Raw genomic sequence first — 19,176 nt, forward strand, 5'->3', positions numbered from 1 at the left:
AGGCTTTCCCGCTGGATTTCCAGGAGGACTACAGCCATTCCAATTTGGACGTCTACCAACACCCTGATCAAAAGGGTGTCAGGTTGTATTCTGACTCTGTCAGTGGTTTTCTTTTGTATTATTGCATGTATTTTGTTTTCTTTTTCCCTTTTCCTAATAAATTGTATTTCTGACTTGGAGTCACTCACTGGTTTTGCTTTCAAACCAGAACAACTGCTATGCACCCTAGGAGCAGTTAATTTCAGCAGGTAATTGCAGCACACTTTCAGACAGACTAACAGCTGCCCTGGTTTATAGCAACACCTGGAGACGGATTTTAGGGCAGTGGCACAAATGAAGGTGAGACCGAAACCTGTTTGTCACACAGCCAATGGTGTGGGATGGAGAGAGGCAGCTGATGCTCCCAATAGGGATCCAGCATGAGTCCAGAATGAATGTGGCAGCAGCTCTCTGGCCACGGGGAAAAATACACAACTTTCCCAGGTATCGCCTGAGAAAGGCTGTGAGAAGATTAGAGAAAAGAATGTGAAACAATTTTTAACTTGCTGCACCTGTTGTTGTGAACATGAGGAATGTGTTACAGAGATTTGTTTACCAGAGGGTGGTTTCTTAATTAGCTAATAGTGATGGTGTTTGGATTGGAGGACCAATTAGGTCTACCTGTATTGTAACTGTCTATAAAAGCAATGAGTTTCTTAATAATAACATAATAAAGAGAGATTGATCAGCTTTCTGTAAATCATGTAGTCTATGCTAATTATTACCTGGCTGCTGCAACACACACCCTTTGTAAATCAGACCATTTTTTAATTCCTTGCTCACACTGTCTTCAGGATTGGAACCTGCAACTTATCCATTCCACCTTAATTGTGGCACTTGGAGACTGTTTTTTTTTTAACTGAGAGACAGAATTTTTTCCCCTTTTAGTCCATCGGTGTTTACACATCAAATTAAGCCCCTCCAATCCTTTTTACCAGTACCTTTGGCCTGTCAGAGTGGAATCATTTCTTCATGCTGTTCCACCCTTAAAATCCTGCTTTTTGGGGCAAAATGGCCCTTCAATTCAGCACCTGGACCAAAACATTTGCAAGATACCAACGGATCAGAATTTTTTACTAGTAACATTATTTTCTCTTGCAAGAGTCTATGAAAACCAGCAGCACATTTTCATAGGACCCCTAACATAATCTCTGGTTACCATGGAGATTTCCTTGGGGAATTTTCTATTGAGAAAATAAAAACAGTTTTTAAAGAAAACTACAGTAAATTGCTCAAGCACAAATGTGAATGTGAATTTCAATAGAAGTAATTTGCAACCATTCTGTTGTTTTCCAGCGCTTAAAAGAAATCCTAAAAAAGGTTTGTATTCAGATTGGCATTGTGTTGGTAACTGGTGGGCATTTCCAACAGGAAAACTGCCTGGCTGGCACACAGGAGCACCACGGGGGCTCACAGACACCCCACCATGAGGCCCTGGCTGGAATTTTAAGAACATGTTCTTTGGAAGCACACCACCTCTCTTTAGAATCCAGCTACATGGGATGTGTGAGGCAGCCAAAAACAGGGTGCTGGAAATAGTCAAAGCCAGAAGCAAACCCACAGACTAATGGGGTTGCTGTGCTGGAGGGCTATCATGCCTTTCCCCACTTGGCATATTTATTATTTGTACTGCACTCATAATCTTCCTTGGCAACTGGCACAGGGGTGCCCAGAGAAGCTGTGGCTGCCCCAGATCCCTGCAAGTGTCCAAGGACAGGTTGGAGGGGGCTTGGTCTAGTGAAAAATATCCCTCGCCCATGGCAGGGGGGCGAATCCATAGCAGTGGGGGCTGAGGGAGCAGCAACTGACTCAACACCTGTGAATTTCCTCCCTGAAAGTTTATAAATGCATGAGCATGTTATATGTAGTGGATATAATTTGTGCCAGTTTTAATATGGTATATGTAATATTGAATATTTGTTGAAGCACACACATTTGTATTAGCAGTCCACCCCTCTCATAAGCAAAACGTAACATATGTTGAAACTTGATTCACAAGTAAATGGATGTGGCTAGTCCAGAGATGGGCCATATCTCAAAGCGATATGGGGACGCCCAGGTGCTGATCATCACGTCAACAACCCGAGACTGATATGAAAATCCTCCAGGCCGATACATGTGAATGCCAGATTCCCATAACTACATCAGGAGATTCATCAGCACTGGACACTGGATTGTTCCACCCCAACGCCAAGAAAAGAAATTTCATCAACGTTTGGGACTCTGAATAGGAAGAAAAGGACTGATTGCCGAAACCCTGGCCTTGGGCGGAATTTTCCCTATAAAAACCGCTCGTACCAGGAGGATGGTGTGTGGGCATAGACAGAACCTCCACTGATGCTGTCTTCTTTGTTGCACACCCAGCGCTGGACAAATTTTCATTTATAACAAGCAAACCCACACTCATGCCTGTTCTCTAAATAACAACATTGGCAGCATTAGGAGAAAGTATTGTGACAAATGCTACTTACTTCCAAAGATGTAAAAGGTTTACTAAAACCTTATCAAAAATACAACAGAAGACTGAATAGAGAAAATATTACAGTACCAGGAGAAAAGGATTTTTCCTGCCGTGTGCTCATCCACGCAATGGATGTTTCACCTTTTAGCCCTGAAACAGATTTTTGGAGTTCACTTAAGTTAACAAAACGAATTAAGCATTTCTGTTCTAGCTTGTAGAGTTTTGTGTGGAATTTTAACCTTTTACTTAAGAAACCTCTGCCAAGGTACAAAAGGGCATAAGAAAATGCAAATTTCTGAAGCTTCTTGCATAAAGAACAATACCAGAAAGGACCAAAGATACAAAGAACCCAGATAAAGTGACTCCTCTGTCCCTAAGCCTACCGAGACTTACAGAGGTACTCAGATAAGCACCAAAAGACCAAAAGCTCACGCACAAAGGAGAAAAATTCAAAAGTTCAACCATGAGGAAGACCACGATCTTCAGCTTCAGAGACCACTGAGGGACCCCTGCAGGACCACCACGGCAAACCACCGTGCCCAGAAGGGCGTAGACCTATTTAGCATGGGAGGCGAGGACAGGCGGGGCCAGGGGTTCAATATGCATAGAAAAATTGTGCAATGTAATGCATATGGAACCCCTTTGGGAATAAAGATTTGGGTCAGACTAAAGCTCTGTGCACAAGTCTTGGAGAGGATCTCACTTGTGCCGGGCACTGGCAATACATACCCACTACATAACTACCCTAAGTGTGGAGTCTTTTTATTTATTCTGTGTATCGCTTCACTCGGAATTAAGTTTAAGGAAAAGCTGGGATTTATGTCTGAAGCAGAGGACACACAGCAGGAGCTCTTCTCCTAGCAGCAGCTGCCTGCAGACATCTTCCAGATGCTCTGAGCCAGGAGCCCAGCACCTGACTTGGGACATTCCAGCACCCTGAGAAAGCGTGGCCTTCTCATGTCCTGCTGCTCCTTCCTCATTTTCTATTCTCTTTCAAAGTGCCAGGGGAATGGCCCTGAGGGGAGCAGTGGCCAGGTCTCCTGTCAACCAACCCTTCAAGAGTCCTTTGGAGATTTTGCATGAGGAAGAGCTGCAGAGCAACAAACAGAAAAAGGGGGAAATGGGATTCTTTCAAGTGAAAAAAACATTTTATTGTTACGTCATGAAAACCAGTGCTGAATTGTTACTTAAAATTCCTAAAGTATCCCAGCTTCTGTGTTTTTAAATGCTGCTGAGAAGAAAAGACTGATGGCAGTGCTCTTTTCCTAGCAGACATCCAGGAGCAGCAGGGGAAGCCCCAGCAGCTGCTAAGCAGTGGGGGAAGCCCCAGCAGCTGCTGAACAGCCATGCCTTTTTTCCCCCTCTGTTTTCTGAAGTTACCTCCTCCTTCCCAGCATGGCCCTAGCCTGGAGAGGGGCATGGATGAGCATGCTGGCTGCAGAGCATGAAGCCCATGGCAGCAGGAGCCCATCTGATGCAGCTGCTGTGTTACACAACTGCAGTGTCACAGCTAGTCCAGGGAATGAACAACTCTTCCCATGAGGCCAGGGCTGCTCTCTGAGCCCAGGGAAAACAGGAGCAGTGGCTTGGAAGTTGCCCTGATTCCTTCTGAAGCTTCATCCTGAACAAGTTCTCACCTTTTCAGAAGTCTACTTAACACCTTGTGTGAATTCATTCAAATTGATGCCACATAGAGGAGATGACCCTGTGTAAAAACAGGCATCCCTCCCCTCTCCATCTCTGACTGCCAGGGAGGATTTAAACAGGAATAAAGAATAAAATTCCCAGCAATTTTGTGAGCAGTGTTTAATGTTTGGTTGTGTAAATCACAACCCAGACTGAGCTGCACGTATGGGAATAGGAAGGAAGGGTTTGATGAACAGCTCAGTGGAGCTCAGATCCAACTGCACAGCCAGCTGAGAGTTTAATTACCCAGATGAGAGAAAGGATCCCTCAGTACCCAGCACCATTTTCATGTGTGTTTGACAGTCCGAAATCAGGGCTGTTTAGCAGAGGGCGAGGGGCTGGAAGGGACCAGGGGCACCCACAAGCAGCCGGGAGGTATTAGAAACAGCGCAGGAAGTGGTGCCTCTGCAGCCTACACAATGGTTTCCATTTTGGTTCCTTAGGAAGGACAGAGAGCTGGACAAGTTACCTGTCCAGACGTAAGTGCTGAAAGAGCAGGGAGTTGAAATTAGGTGGACTTTGGGGTCCCTTTCAACCCAAACCATGCCATGATTTCATGGACACCTCTACTAATGAGGAACAGTTCAAGTCCAAAGGACACGAGACTCAGGGAGCAAGAATTGCTTTCAAAAGGAAAAGGGTGTAGTTATTAACTTCCAAACATCACACTTAGACATCTGAGGAACAAAAATATAGGGCACTCAAGGATTTCCAGTGATTTTGAAAGCAGCAGTACTGTAACACCCCTGGGGCTGGAAGTGAACAATCTGAAATGTATTCCCAGAAGGAGCTCCCAAATTGCTCTGATGGACAATAGGCTGTTTACTGCAGGCTTTATGAGCTTTTGACATGAGTCATCTGGCAGAACTGAAGCTGAATGAGGGAACCAATAAGTGAAAATACACAGGCATCATTAGTAAAAAACAAGGAAAAAGGAAGATGGTCTGCTTTCATGCACTTTAGGGAGCTGACAGACTTTTAAAAGAGGTTGAAATACACAGCGCTCCTTTACTTCCTGAGATCATGACACCTGCTTCCAGGGGTGTTAGGAGCAGCCCACCCCGAGGCTTGCTCTGGAGTCAGCAGAGGAGAGGCCCACTCAGGCATCTCCACTGGTTTTAAAGAGTGGGTGGGAACAAGTTTAACATCTAACATTAAACAGGAGCATGGATGATCTTCAAATTTGAAATTTAAATTACATTTTGAGTGCCCAGGTTTAGATGTTCTAATTAAAGAGAAAGCCTCAAATCCATACAATTCATTATTTATGAGCCTGAGAAGATAGCGTGGTGCCTGTACCTGATGTACAGGTGCTTTTAGCTCCCTTCCCAGGGCGTGGAGTCCCGAGCTCTCTGTTCAGACCCCTGGAAGCCACGTTTTGAGTCAGGAGGAGAAAGGAAAAAACCCCCAAACCCCACTAAGCATCTTAAGGAGAGCCCATGTGGTGCCTGGAACTCCAGACTCAGGAGCCATCACCTGCAGCAGAGGGTGATGTCAGGGTGAGGGGACCTACCACAGCCCTGCTACCAGCCCAGAATTAACAGCACTATCATAATTCACCCTTTGGCACATACAAGGTAATTCTTCACAGGCTCCAGCTTCTGTTCACTGCAAAGAAGGAGACCCATTCCTGGGACTCTGTCCAAGTGTCCTTCCTGAGTGATATCAGCTCCTGCTGGGCTGGGGTCACCCTTGTCATGGGATGTGTCTTGTTCCATTTATTCTGGTCCTCTCTCTTTTCTGCTGCTATTTCTGAGAGCTTTCATTAGTTATGCACAAATTTAAAAGAAGGAGAAAACATTGAAGGTAATAAAAATATTTTTGCAGGAGATTTAAGAAATGATAAATTTTAGCACTTCTATAAAAATGGCAGCTCGGGCTCTGTCATGGTTTGACACTGGCACAATGCCAGTGCCCCCATGAAAATGCAATCTCTCAATTGAATGCTGTGAAATGCAATCGAGAACAGAGCAAAGCAGGCCCAAGCTCAGTAACAAGAAAAAAATTTATTAAGCTACTACTGCTATACTACTATAGAAGGAAAAAGAAAAAAAAAAAAACACACACAAAAATCAAAATGAAAAACCTTCCAAAGCATTCCTCTTCCCACCACCCACCTCCAACAAACCACAGTGAGACACAACCTGGACCCAAATCAGGTTTCCACCCTCCAGACAATTGATTCTCAGTCCATTGAGGGAGACAGGAGCCCGTCCTGTGCCACAGACCCCCCAAGAAACACAGCTGCCACATCCTGTGCTTCCATGTCACCACATGGCACCGCCCGGAGAAAAAAGTTTGCCAATGGTGACCCTCTCCTTTCCATGCACAGTGCTCTCACCACCAATGCATGGATGGACAGACTGCTTTTTAGCATTTTTCCTTTCAAGGATGCCCTACCAAGAGGGGAAAAACAACAGTTCAGTTTTTCCATTTTTTGGGACCACAGTGCCCCCCCATTTTCCCCTGTGCCGAGGATCCAAGAACAGAGATCTTCTTCTCTTCTTCTTCTCTGAAGACAGGGGGCACCATAACATCCCAGGGTCCAAGCTGTCTCTCTTCCTCTTTTTCAAACCGAGGAGGAGAAACATTTCACAAAGTTTTCATTTCTCAAGGAAGGGTTAAAAGTCCCAACTGCCAAGGATGGCTTGTTGCCCACGCTCCGGCTCCCACAGGCAGCTGGGCACCTTGCGGCCCCCCGCTCTTCTCCTTCCCCGCAGTGTGCTGCTGACAAAACCACCGCTGTCTCTTTCTCTCTCTCTCTCTCTCTCTCTCTCTCTCTCTCTCTCTCGACTCTTGGGGGGGAACGGAGACATCCCAGATTTCTCCACCCCTCCATCTGCAGGGGTCCAGGCCTGGTTCCAGTCCCTCCACCCTTGGGCCTACCTCCGAAGGCCACATGGCTTTCCCCTCCCCCACCCAGCCACGGGCCGGGCAGGGGAGAGTCCTGCACTGACCGCTGACCGGAACCAAAGAGAGTGAGTTCTCCTGGGAATTCTGCTTTTAACGCCTCTGTGTTCTCAGAGGCGTGTCCACCTTCAATTGGTCAATGTCCAAATTGACCTCTTCCTTCCGGAAAAATTCTTTTTCCGAGTCAAACCATGACAGGCTCCCAGTGCACGCAGCAATAAAACAGACAGAATATTCCATGAAATGCTTCCTGTGATTGTCCCGGGTTTGGCTGGGATACAGTTTTCCTCTTATTAGCTGGTACAGTGCTGTGCTTTGGATGTAAGGTAAGGTGGAGATAATGCTGGGTGGCCGTGCAGCTGCAGCTGTCCACCACTTCCCTGTTGCAGCGCACGCCGTGCGGGGTGTGCTGGGCGGCTGCGGCAGGGGCGCAATCGTCCCCCTGTGAGCTCTACAATTCCCAGTTATTGGCAGAGACAGAGCAGAGACAGACAGCAATGACACGGATCTTGGAGTAGAACAAGATGATTTATTCCTGGGCTCCCAGACAAAGCTGGGAGGCGGGGGGGGGGGGTGGGGGTGGGAACAGAAGTTTTTAGACAGCAACTCAGGAGGAGGGGTGTAGGAAATTGAACCAATGAGGATATGGTAAGGGAGGAGTATAAGGTGGGGCAAATAGCTTATAAATTTATCAGGGAAAACAGGGGGTACAATAATAAAGTAACAAATGGGGTGCTGAGGGCAGTAAAACAGACACAGAAGCCTCTGGAGAAAGGGGTAGGGATAGGGAGGATTGACAATTTGGAAGGGAGGAGGTTAGGGAAGGGCTTGGGAAAACTGGCACATGGGAAAGGGAGGGGATTAGGAAGGAGAACAGGAGGCAAACATGGATTCAAAGCAAAACACACCACAACATCTCCCTGTTTCTTTTTACAAAAGAAAGGAGAGTTCTGGGGTTCAAAATAAATTAACGAATCTATTATATAACATATCATATACATAATCTATCATATAACAGATTTTAGCATATTACAAATTATTACAGCAACAGAAAAGAATTAAAAAATTATCAGGAAAAAATGAACTGCTCATGGCCATAATGCATGGGGTAAGTATCTTATGAATGTAAGAAACTTAATATAAAATTTACAAAGTCATTATATGCGGAATCAGGGTCGGGAGTAGGAATTGCAGTGGAATTATCTTGAAGTAATTCATGCTTGAAGCACGAATCACCGAGGAATCTGCAGGATCTGGATTTCTTGGGTTTGGAATTGATTTTGGAGGTCACTCCTCTTGTAGGATGTGATCAGCAAATGGAGATGTGGTCTTGCTCATTTTATTGTATGCAACGGTGAGTATTAACTGGACAGAGTGAATCTTCTCTCTATAATATATGACTTGACAAGCAGATTATTTTAAAGCCCCATAGGCAATCCTCCCCGAGAGGAGGAGCCAGAATAAGGATTGGAGGATGGTCCAACCATGCCTTCCAACAAAGGGGACTGGCCTCCTACACGCAATTTGTGTAGGTGAAGCGCAGATGAAAAATCAAACCCCACAACTCCAATAAAGATTTGTAGGGAATGGGTATGTTTATTCACAGCGCTGGACACATGTGGGGACTCATTGCCCTTCAATGGACATGCGCCCCTCTGAGAACTCCCAATCCTTTTTTATTAGCCTTACTAATTTCCATATGCATAGAATTTCACAATAGGTTCATGCATATTCATTCTGATGATTTCGTGTTACACTTACCAGCTAGTTACACTTGTACTCAGTTTTTGTGAGAAAGTACAGAAAGAACACCTGGGTCACTCTGCCCTGTCGATTTCAAGGTCCAAGGAGTCTTTCTTATCTCTTAGCTTTTAGTGTGGAAATTAGCATTCTTTCTCCTTAGCCAGGGTAGTTTTGCTAGTGCTGCAGTTACCAGTCTAAACAACATATTTCACTTAAGTTAGCAAGCTCAAAGTGGCATATTTCACCTAAATCCAAATGGATTTCTACCCTGTTAAATTTTCACTCTGTCTCATAGGGGCCTCTTGTGGAAGGGGTGGGGCTGGTGGGAAACTTGGGGCCGGAAAAGAACTGTCAAGGCAGGAAAGTGGGTTCCAAGTGGCGTGGCCATCGCCATCTTGGAAAGGAGTGCCAGGTGCACTGTAGTTCCCTCGAGGGGTCTGAACAGTGTCTGGCGGCGCACTTAGGGTGGTGTGGCCAACACCATCCCCAAGGGAGGACAGGGTAGGGTTTTGGGAAGTCCAAGGGACAGAGGGTGCAGGGAGCTTCACAGAAGTCACAGGGGAACTTACAGAGGAGGAGCCCGACGCAGCTAGATTTTGACGAGTTGCGTGGATGTCAGGGGCTTCTTGCATAATATTAGATTTTCCCCTATTCTTATAAACGTGCCATCATTTGATGGAAAATTTCTGCCCCATTCTTGTATTTTCTACTCTCTCAGCCCTCATGGGATGCCGCAACGTTTGGGGGAGAGCCCAGCTTTGGGTAAGAGAGAGAATAGAAAAGCACTCTCCTGATAAGTGGAGGGTACCCTTAGGGGATGCCCCAACCTTTTGGGGAAGAGTGAGGATCCAAGGGAGTGATGGTGAAGACCCCCTTGGATCAGGAGGGTATGCTGTGGTCTCCGCAAACTTGGCCACCAGCTTGTGGAGACTAAACCCACCTGCCGGGAAAATACCTGCTTCAGCTCACTTACCCCTAGAGTGTGGGTGGAGGCGTTTCTGGCCATTCACCTTGAAGATCCAAGGGAGTGCTGGTGGTGATCCCCTCGGATCAGCTTCTTATCAGGAGGCACCAGCCCCGGAGTGGTTCTCCATAGGCAGTTCAGGAGCTGACTTCTGTGGTGGAATCACGATAAACTGGGGACTTTATCTTCCTCAGCTTGTCACTTCCAGGGACCTAGGTGTTCCTGGTGCTTCAAGGCTCATCCCCGGAGCCTTGGGTACGGCCACTATCGGTCCTGGAGTGTGCCACCTGGTGCAAATGCCTTGCCCTGCAGGGATCCTGATGTTACCTCGCCTCCTGTTCCAGGGCCTTGGCTCAGCCTAATGTGAGCCATTCAACAAGCCCTCTCTCCTCATCCTGGGATAAATCCACCCCCTCGAGGCACCTTATAGTGTGGGGTAGAGAGCACGGCAGCAAGGATGAGAGAGAGAGTCCTGGAGCCTCAAATCTACCACTTGGCTCCTCTTAGAGTCCAAGGCTGATGTTCTTTGTCGTAGATGTTCTTTCCCCTTCTTCTTCTTCAGTGAGGCGGGTGCCCCCACAGACTGGCCTGTTTATTTTAAAAGACAAAGTAAGGAACCATCCTCTGCTACCATTTTCTGCAGCGCACGCCGTGCGGGGTGTGCTGGGCAGCTGCGGCAGGGGTGCGATCGTCCCCCTGTGAGCTCTACAATTCCCAGTTATTGGCAGGGACAGAGCAGAGACAGACAGCAATGACACGGATCTTGGGGTAGAACAAGATGGACTTATTCCTGGGCTCCCAGACAAAGCTGGGGGGGGGAGGGGTGTGTGTGTGCGAACAGAAGTTTTTAGACAGCAACGCAGTAGAAGGGGTGTAGGAAATTGAACCAATGAGGATATGGTAAGGGAGGAGTATAAGGTGGGGCAAATAGCTTATAAGCCTATCAGGGAAAACCGGGGGTATAATAATAAAAAGTAACGAATGGGGTGCTGAGGGCAGCAAGACAGACACAGAAGCCTCTGGAGAAAGGGGTAGGGATAGGGAGGATTGACAACTTGGAAGGGAGGAGGTTAGGGAAGGGCTTGGGAAAACTGGCAAATGGGAAAGGGAGGGGATTAGGAAGGAGAACAGGAGGCAAACATGGATTCAAAGCAAAACACACCACAACACAACACTTCCCCTCTCTCCCATTTCTCAGAGGAGGGGGTTGTGGGAGACTCGGGGACACCACAGATCAACAGCTCTAAGTGGTCATGGATGCTTTGCTGGGACACTTCATCAGCCATCAGCCAGTCTCTGTGATCTACTGCATCTCTCATCTGCTTCCACCACAGCCACCCCAAATCCAGCACAGCCATAAATAATTTCAAATCAGGGCCAGCAGACATCTTTGGAGGAGGCTCCTATGGAATCAAACTGGCTTCTACAGAGCTAATGAAGGTTGTGATTTGAGTTTGAGAGCTGCAGAACGGACCTGGAAGTGGGTAAGACCTTTGATAAAGAGCCTTAATTCTGCTTTAGCTCTGCCAACCCCAGGGTCTCTGCAGTTGGTTCTCATTTAAACAAGAATCAGTGGCATGGATGTGGATGGGGTGAGCAGCACAGAGCTGAGCTGTGTCTGCACAAGACCTTAAATCAGAATCACAACGTGATTAGGGTGGGAAGGGACCCCCAGCTCACACCATTCTGACCCCACCCTTGCCATGGGCAGGGACACCAATCCCCATCCACCCTGTTTGTGTCACAGGAGCAGACATCCCACAAGAGCCACGAGGTGCTGCCTGGGGGCCAAGTCACACATGTGCGTGTCAGACCCAGCACCCCTCAGACCATCTCAGCTGGAGGAGGCTACACCTGGACACTCATTGGGAAAATACCTTCAGACAAGACATGAAGCAGCAAACACTGATCTTTGTCCCCTCAAGCCACAGTAGCCTGGAACAACACCCCGTTTGGAGCCAAAAGCCATGGACAGGCTGGCTGTGTAGTCACTCACTGCCTGGCCAGCGGCCAGAGCTTCCAGGCCCAGAGCAAGACAAGACACCCCCCTTGGCTCCTCCAGCAGTGAAATGCTGCTCTCATCACACGGAGAAGCTGGTCTCAATATGTGGAAGGACCTTCCCGTTCTCCCACAGCCATTCCAGAAGGCTGAGAGGCTGCTACTGAGCAGTCATCGGCACCAGTAGAGCTGCACACCACTGGGACATTCCAGGCAGATTGGCAGCCACCCGGAGCAGCAGCCACCCGGGGAAAGGTCAGGATTGACACTGGTTGACACTGGGCTCACAGCTCCTCTGCCAAATTTTAGCCTGACAAAATTCAATAGCACACAACAGACACAAAGCCCTGGGAACTGGATGCTGCTGGTGGGAAACCTGGCAGCACTCGGAGAGGGGTCTTTGCAGAGACAAAGGTGTCACATCACCTCCACCATCCATTTGTCCTTTGCAAAAACTCTCAGAATTAAAAAACAAGCAAAATAAAACCCAACCCAACAAGAATTCTCTAAGAATTGGATGCAGTTTCTTACCCCAATCTAAAACTCTCATGTGCCAGCCCCTTTGCAGGGGCTTGGTTTCCCAAACACAAAAATTGTACAAACAGAAACCACCACCAATTGCTGGATGTCTATCAGCAGCACATTAACAACTTAAATTGGGTAGTAAAGGTGGAAAGGTAATATCAAGACATTATTCTTGTCTGCACAGAAACACTCTAATTTGACCCTTAAAAAAATCAAAGGCAACATTAGAGAGAAACAAGAGATTGATTGCTCTCGTGTCATGGTCCTATACGGTGTTTGCTTAGATTGCTGGATTAACAAGGGAATTGGATTTCATTGCATGCATGAGAAAATTAATACAAAATTTAATTAACGCCATTATTTATATTACTGAAACAGAGCAAAATGCAGAAAGAACAGTGTTTTTAAGTGGTAAAAGAGCAATTTCTTCCTTCTTCAAATACAAAAAATCATAGTTAGGAAACCGTTTAAATGGGAAAAGACATCTAAGACCATAGAGTCCAACTGTTAACTTATCAATGAAGTTAAAAATAAATCATTTTAGTTCCCCTTTAAATGAAATTCACATCAGCCTTGAGAAGGAACAAACAAATTTATTTCCTGCCCACAGCCTGTGGCAACTTAGACATCTGAGTTTGCAGAGATTGTCCTGGGACTCCAAAACATTATGTATATGAGGAAATAAGCTAGTTGGGTTCTAGACAGCCATGAACTAACCTCATGAGAACCCCCCAGCTTTATACGACAGCATTTGGATGAGGCACATCCCTAATGGAAAGAGGGAAAAAGTCTAATTGGATGATATAGCATTACAGCGTCATTCCCAATGGTGATATGGAGATGCATGCAGATGTGGCAGTTGTCAGATAATTTCCATGATTAACTCCCACGAGCCCTTGCATTCAGCTCTGTTGCTCTTACAAGACACAGTAGCCATGAAATCAAAATAGCAGGACCACTCCAGAGCCCAAAAGATGCAGTTCTGTCCTCTTCCCATAACTTCTGGGAGCAAAAGACACCCAGGTTTTGCTGCAGTTTAACCTCCGCTTGCATGGTTACTTTGAAAATAGAAATGTGTAAAGCTATGGACATTTATTTCTAAAATCCTCTTAGTATGTGTTCACTTTGACTTCCACAGGATTAAGCAAATGATGTGTTGGACTTTGGGCTCCCAGAGCTGTGTAAATCCAGCTGAGGATGCTAAACTAAATCAGCTGGTGGCCAAAGCTTGGCTTCTGGTGGAAGCATCTCCTCATCATCTCCTTGTCCCAGTAATGCCCCAGAACTGAGCCTGAAGCTCATGGGGAGCCCGGAGCCAGCTCCGGGAGCAGCCCAGCTGGCCCCCAGCCACGTCCCTCAGCAGCAGCTAGGTTCTGGGATACATGGCACAGATGTCCTGACCCAGCTACATCCTGCAGGCTTCGCCAAGTGCATGGGAGCTGCACGTGAGCAGTGGCTTGGGATGCACAGAGAGAGCTGTGAGAGGAGTCTGGTGGGAATCAGGATTGGGTTTCTCCAGTGGCTTTATAGGGATGGCTGTAACATGGGCAGAAAAGCCCTCTGGGACTCTGGGAGCTTTGCTATAGCAGCCTCAACATTTAGTGCTTCAGCCTTCATTTTCCCCTCAATGTTCTCTTTTCAGCATGTAGCACATTAACTCATGGCAAAATTAAATAAGTTTCAGTTAAAAATTGGTTTTTATGTGAAGGAGTTTTTGGGTTTCTAAGAGGTTTTTGGGAGAGCAATGGCCAGCAGTGGCCAGCAGTTGCTAGTAGTGGCCAGCCCAACATCTGCTGTAAATAAGACATTTCATCAATAGCACACACACAGGGCTGAAACACAGATGTATGGATTGAATCATTCAATAATTTCCATAAAGAACAAAGGCAGCCAACTCACACTGGAGCAATAATCAGGCCTTCAGTGAAAGCCCCCCTAAATAGTTCTGTGACTTAAGAACATTTTATTTTTTTCCCTCTTTTTAATTTTGTAGTTGCCCTTGTTTTTTGCCATTTATTATTGATTTTCACTTTATGATTCCCTGAGCCTTTCACAGAAAGAATGATCACTTCTTCTAAAAACCACTGATAAGAAAATTAAATCCCTTTGGCATCACTGCACAGAGTAGTTGCATAACAAACCGAGTATATATAGAAATTGCTTTCCAAGTATTTACATAAGAGCTTGGAATAACACAGATGTAAATAAAAAGCTAAAAAAAAAAAAAAAAACAAACCTAACTCAATTTACAAAGCAGCCCTGCAGTGCTTTTGTGTCTGATAAAGTGGAGCAAGTGAATCAGCTTACCAGTGGTACACAGGGAATATCAGTCTGGTGCTATTTACATAACTGGGAAGGAAAGATTAAAATGGGGCAGACAAGTGTGTATAAAGGGTGATTTCCTTATCTTGGAGAAGATCCTCTGTCTGGCCAGAGACTGGCATAGAAGCTGATGCTTTAAAATACCCCAAGATGTTCCAAAATCTCCTCTGGTATTTTTGTGCAAGTTGATGCCCATTCTGAGATCAGAACTGCACAGACACCTCTGCAAACTCTTCTCAACAGTCTCAGTCACAATACCCAACAAGAAAATACAGATTTGTTCTACCAATCTCTCTAAAGACTGAGCAGCACAATCATTTGTCTCCAAAATGTTCCTGTAATTCAAGTTTTGGTACTTGGAGCATGCTGGGCACCAAGCACGTCAGTCCAACCAAATGTAAAATCCTCTTATGAATAAAATGGCTCTTCTTGAGGACCTTTAGATTTTGAGCTCAGCCTAAGGGTACTGTGCACACTTTCAAAGGAGAGCAGCACTTGCTGCTGTTGGTTTTAACTAAACTGCACCTTGGGCATGTTATGTTGATGCCACCCAAACCTCAACTCTCTAAAACCCAGCTTTCCTTCTTCTGATCTCTCCCTCTGAAGCATCTGGATCTAAATAGAATAGAATAGCATTTAGAATTTCATAGAATCTAATTTATTTCCTTCTGGACAGTAATGGAACAAACAGGCCTGTGGAGATCAGTTCAGCCTTCTATTTCTGTACATGCCTTAAACATTAGAACTGCTATACTCCTCCTGGTAGGGATATGAAAAATGCACAGAACATTCCCAATTTGAATTCCATAGTTATCCATAATGCTCTCAAAAGTTTGTATTATTTTCAGATGTCACCGTGTCACTTTCCTGAGAAACCTCATAAACCTCTCCCTCTTCCCTTTCTTACTGCCTGCCTCTTACTGGGTACAAATTCCTCACAAAACAGACAGATTCCACCACTCCCAGCCTTCCCCAAATGGGAAGAATCAAGAATCATCATGGGCAGAGCTAACCTTAGCTGAACCCTACATGGACATTCATGGTGAGAGCAGAGACATTTGCTACATCCTCTGGATCCAGATCCCATCCTACAGCTGCTGTCCCGGGTCCTTACTTTCTCCATGAAAATCAATATTTTCCAATGTCATCCAAATGAATATACCTAACTCCCAAAAGGCATTCTCTGAACCCACTTCACAGAATAACGCTGGGAACTTCAAAGCTGCTGCAGACCATTAATACAGATGTTACGTTTTCTGTATCACAGCCAGGAGCAAAAAGAAATCCCTGATCTACCCCTCTCTGGAAGATGACTTCTTGGGAATTCTGTTGTAAGATTTTTGAGAGAGACAGGACATGATTTATATTTAGAGTGAAGGATTGAGCTACCGTCCTACTAGGCCTCAGATAAGCAGCCTTGGTGGGGCCTGGAAGCCTTTTGCAAGAAACTAGTTGTGGCACAATTAGAAATTATGTTAAGGTGACCACAAAGTAATGATCTATCTGAGTGTGAATTAGGGTAGAGCTGCAGTGTGAAAGTCTGACCATCTTAAGGCGAAAGTAAACAATGTTTGCTGACCAATGATAATGTGTTCATAATCTGTAAACTATACTGAAGTGTATATAAACTGCCATCTTTTAGACAATAAATGGAGAACGTAGCTTTAACCATATTGGCTTGATCTACGTTTTGCTCAGTCCAGCTTCCCTCATATTATAAGAAGTCCCTAGCTTCAGAATTCTCACCCAACAACAATGGCACTTGTCCCACCCATGCTACCCTGAATTTGTCTCTTCAAATGTTACACGTTCAGCCAATTGACTCATATTCCCATGAAACAGCTCAGATTTTTCCCCGTTTCTACTCAACAGAAGATTACAGCTGGTGTGACTCCTGCGGCCTCACTGCTGAGCCTCTCCTCTTTCCCCGGATATGTGGAATCCTTGTATCCACCGGGATTTGCCCACCCTTGTGCCTGTGGCACGGGTAGGAGAAAACAGCTTGAATTGCCCTCAAATTGCACCTAACCAGGGCTCCAGAGCAACAGAAGCCCTCACCTCCCACCTACACAGGGCTCAGCTCCCACTGAGGAAGTATTTTCCATATGTGGTTCCTTGGATTTATCTCACTTCTGAGCTCTTGTAGCAGCAGATAAACCATCACTAATAGAAGACAACTACCAAGCACAGACAAGCATTTATCTTCTTTCAAGTGCAGCATTTTATTGACTGATGGTATCTACAGAAATTTAATGAACACAAACACTTTAAATCCTTCATGAAGAAGGATATTTTTCATAAAAACAGGTGAAAAGGCAGCTTCACAAAAGATACCGTGCAGAACAGAGTCAGGAGATAAAAAATATGCTCCCTAAAAACCCAAGGGTAGCCTTCGACCCATGAATTCACTAATTTCCAGACCCCAATACAGCAGCAGCTGTTGCTCAATTGGTGGGAGACAAGGACTGTTTAAGCTGTGTCACACAAGTTCCAGAGCATAAAATCTGTTTACTCCTTACTTAGTGATGGAGTCAGCCCTCTCTTAAACAAGCAATTCCATGTAAAAATCTGTTTTGAAAAAGCTGTCCCAGAATAAATGCATCCTAAATCCCAATGTCTTTCCATTGCCTGCCCCGTGGACCCTCCTCTGCCAGGTAGCAGTTCTGCTGATCACCTTTCCACTACACAAATCCACATGAACACTTGATTTTTGAAAGATACAAAGGCATGCCATTCTCCCAAAGCCCCTCACATAGCAGGTTGCTGCGGGGTTAAACCTTGGCATGCCATTTCTCCAGAGGGCTATTTCCCCAGTCGGGTGTCCCCTTCTCCTTTCCCCTGCCAGAAGGCTTTCCAGCAGGAGTGTTTCTCTTCCACCCAGCCTGGTGATAAATCCAGGCAGGCCAGGCAGGAGCCAGGAGGGTACTGGGGTTTCATAACTTAAAGATAAGAACCCACAGCTCTGTCGAGTAAGGCAAATGGACATAAATCAAATGGGCAGGAATGTCTCAGCACCTATTAGAGCATGAGCTCAGAGAGAACAGAGGCTACTGGGAGTCAAACAGCAGGGCACAAAGCACTGAGAGAACCCCAGAACGGTTTGGGTGGGAAGGGAGCTTAAAACTCATCCAGTGCCACCCCTGCCATGGGCAAGGACACCTTCCTAGTGGTGCTCCAAACCACCTTCAACCTGGCTGTGGACACTTCGAGGCAACCAGGGGCAGCCACAGCTTCTCTGGGCATCCTGTGCCAGGGCCTCCCCACCCTCACAGGGAAGAATTCCTTCCTTCTTCAGTTCAGCATCGTAAAGTCTAAGTGAGGGGAAACTGTTGCTGTAGATCCCTGGAAAACTGAGCCCCACTGTTGAGCTTGGCTTCCCCATTTTGGAAGTGTGCAAAAGATTAATGCTGAAATTGTTCAAGGAACACTTCAGGTTCATGCTTGGTGTAACAGAGGCATGAGTCTGGGCAAGTGCTCCTGGAGAGCGTGGTATCTCTGGCACAAAGCTTCTGCTTCACGGGTGCCTCACACATTCCAAGGGAAAAGAGGGCAGAAATCTGTGTCCATTATCTCTCCTGAAGTAATGGATCAACCATGGAATCATTCATTGGCCAGAAGTCACATGAGCAGGTATGTTTTGTTTTACTTGTTATGGAATAAAAACCTACAGTTTGCCCTTTTCAAGATGAGCTTGTAACAGGAGGGCAGAGGGAGAGAAATGGGGTCGGAACATGGCTGTGGAAGGAGAAAAATCCATTAAACCCCCAAAAAAGGGGGAATAGTTTTACTCCTGGAAGTGCTGCATTCAGGGTGTCAGTCCAGATCACTCTTCACAGGAGTTTCAGGGTTTGAAAAAGAAAAAAAAATCCAAATCTTGTTCTTACCCCACAATAATCAACATGGCTTGAAAATCCAAAAGTGTGTTTTTTTAACTCAGAGTAACAATGGCTCTTCCTCTGCAAGACCCCGTGCCTTGTAGCCCTGCTGCTTTCTGGAGAGCTGCTAAAGCTCTCTGTGCAGATGCAGACAAGATGCTCACCTGAGCCCCTGCTGACAACCTCACTATTGGCCTTACTAAGAGAGATAATACCAGCAACTGACACAGTACGCAGCAAAGCTGGCAGAAAAAGAGGCAAGGTTCCATGTTCAAAAAAGGGAAGGAATTCCTGGAAAATGCAGCGCTCAGAGGATGAAACAATACAAAAACAAAGGAACAAAAAAACCTCTCCCCCTCCACACAAAATAAAAGCCACCCAAAAAAGTCACCAAAATATGCACAAGAAAACAATCTTACAACCTCTGAAAACTCCGTAACAAATTCAATGAAATGAAAAAGCAGTTAGGGAGTAGGAGAGAGGGAAACATCAAAATAAACTGTGAAAAGCAACGGGGCACAGAGCAGCAGGAGGAATTGAAAGAGGGAAAATAGAAATGGGATTTACAATGCAATAGGGTATGGGTCAGCAGAAACACTCAGAGATGAGAAGGCAGGCGAGGGGAGGCACATGTTCTTAGAGGTGCAGGTGG

Source organism: Taeniopygia guttata, chromosome 3, assembly GCF_048771995.1.
Source record: "Taeniopygia guttata chromosome 3, bTaeGut7.mat, whole genome shotgun sequence".
Taxonomy (NCBI): domain Eukaryota; kingdom Metazoa; phylum Chordata; class Aves; order Passeriformes; family Estrildidae; genus Taeniopygia; species Taeniopygia guttata.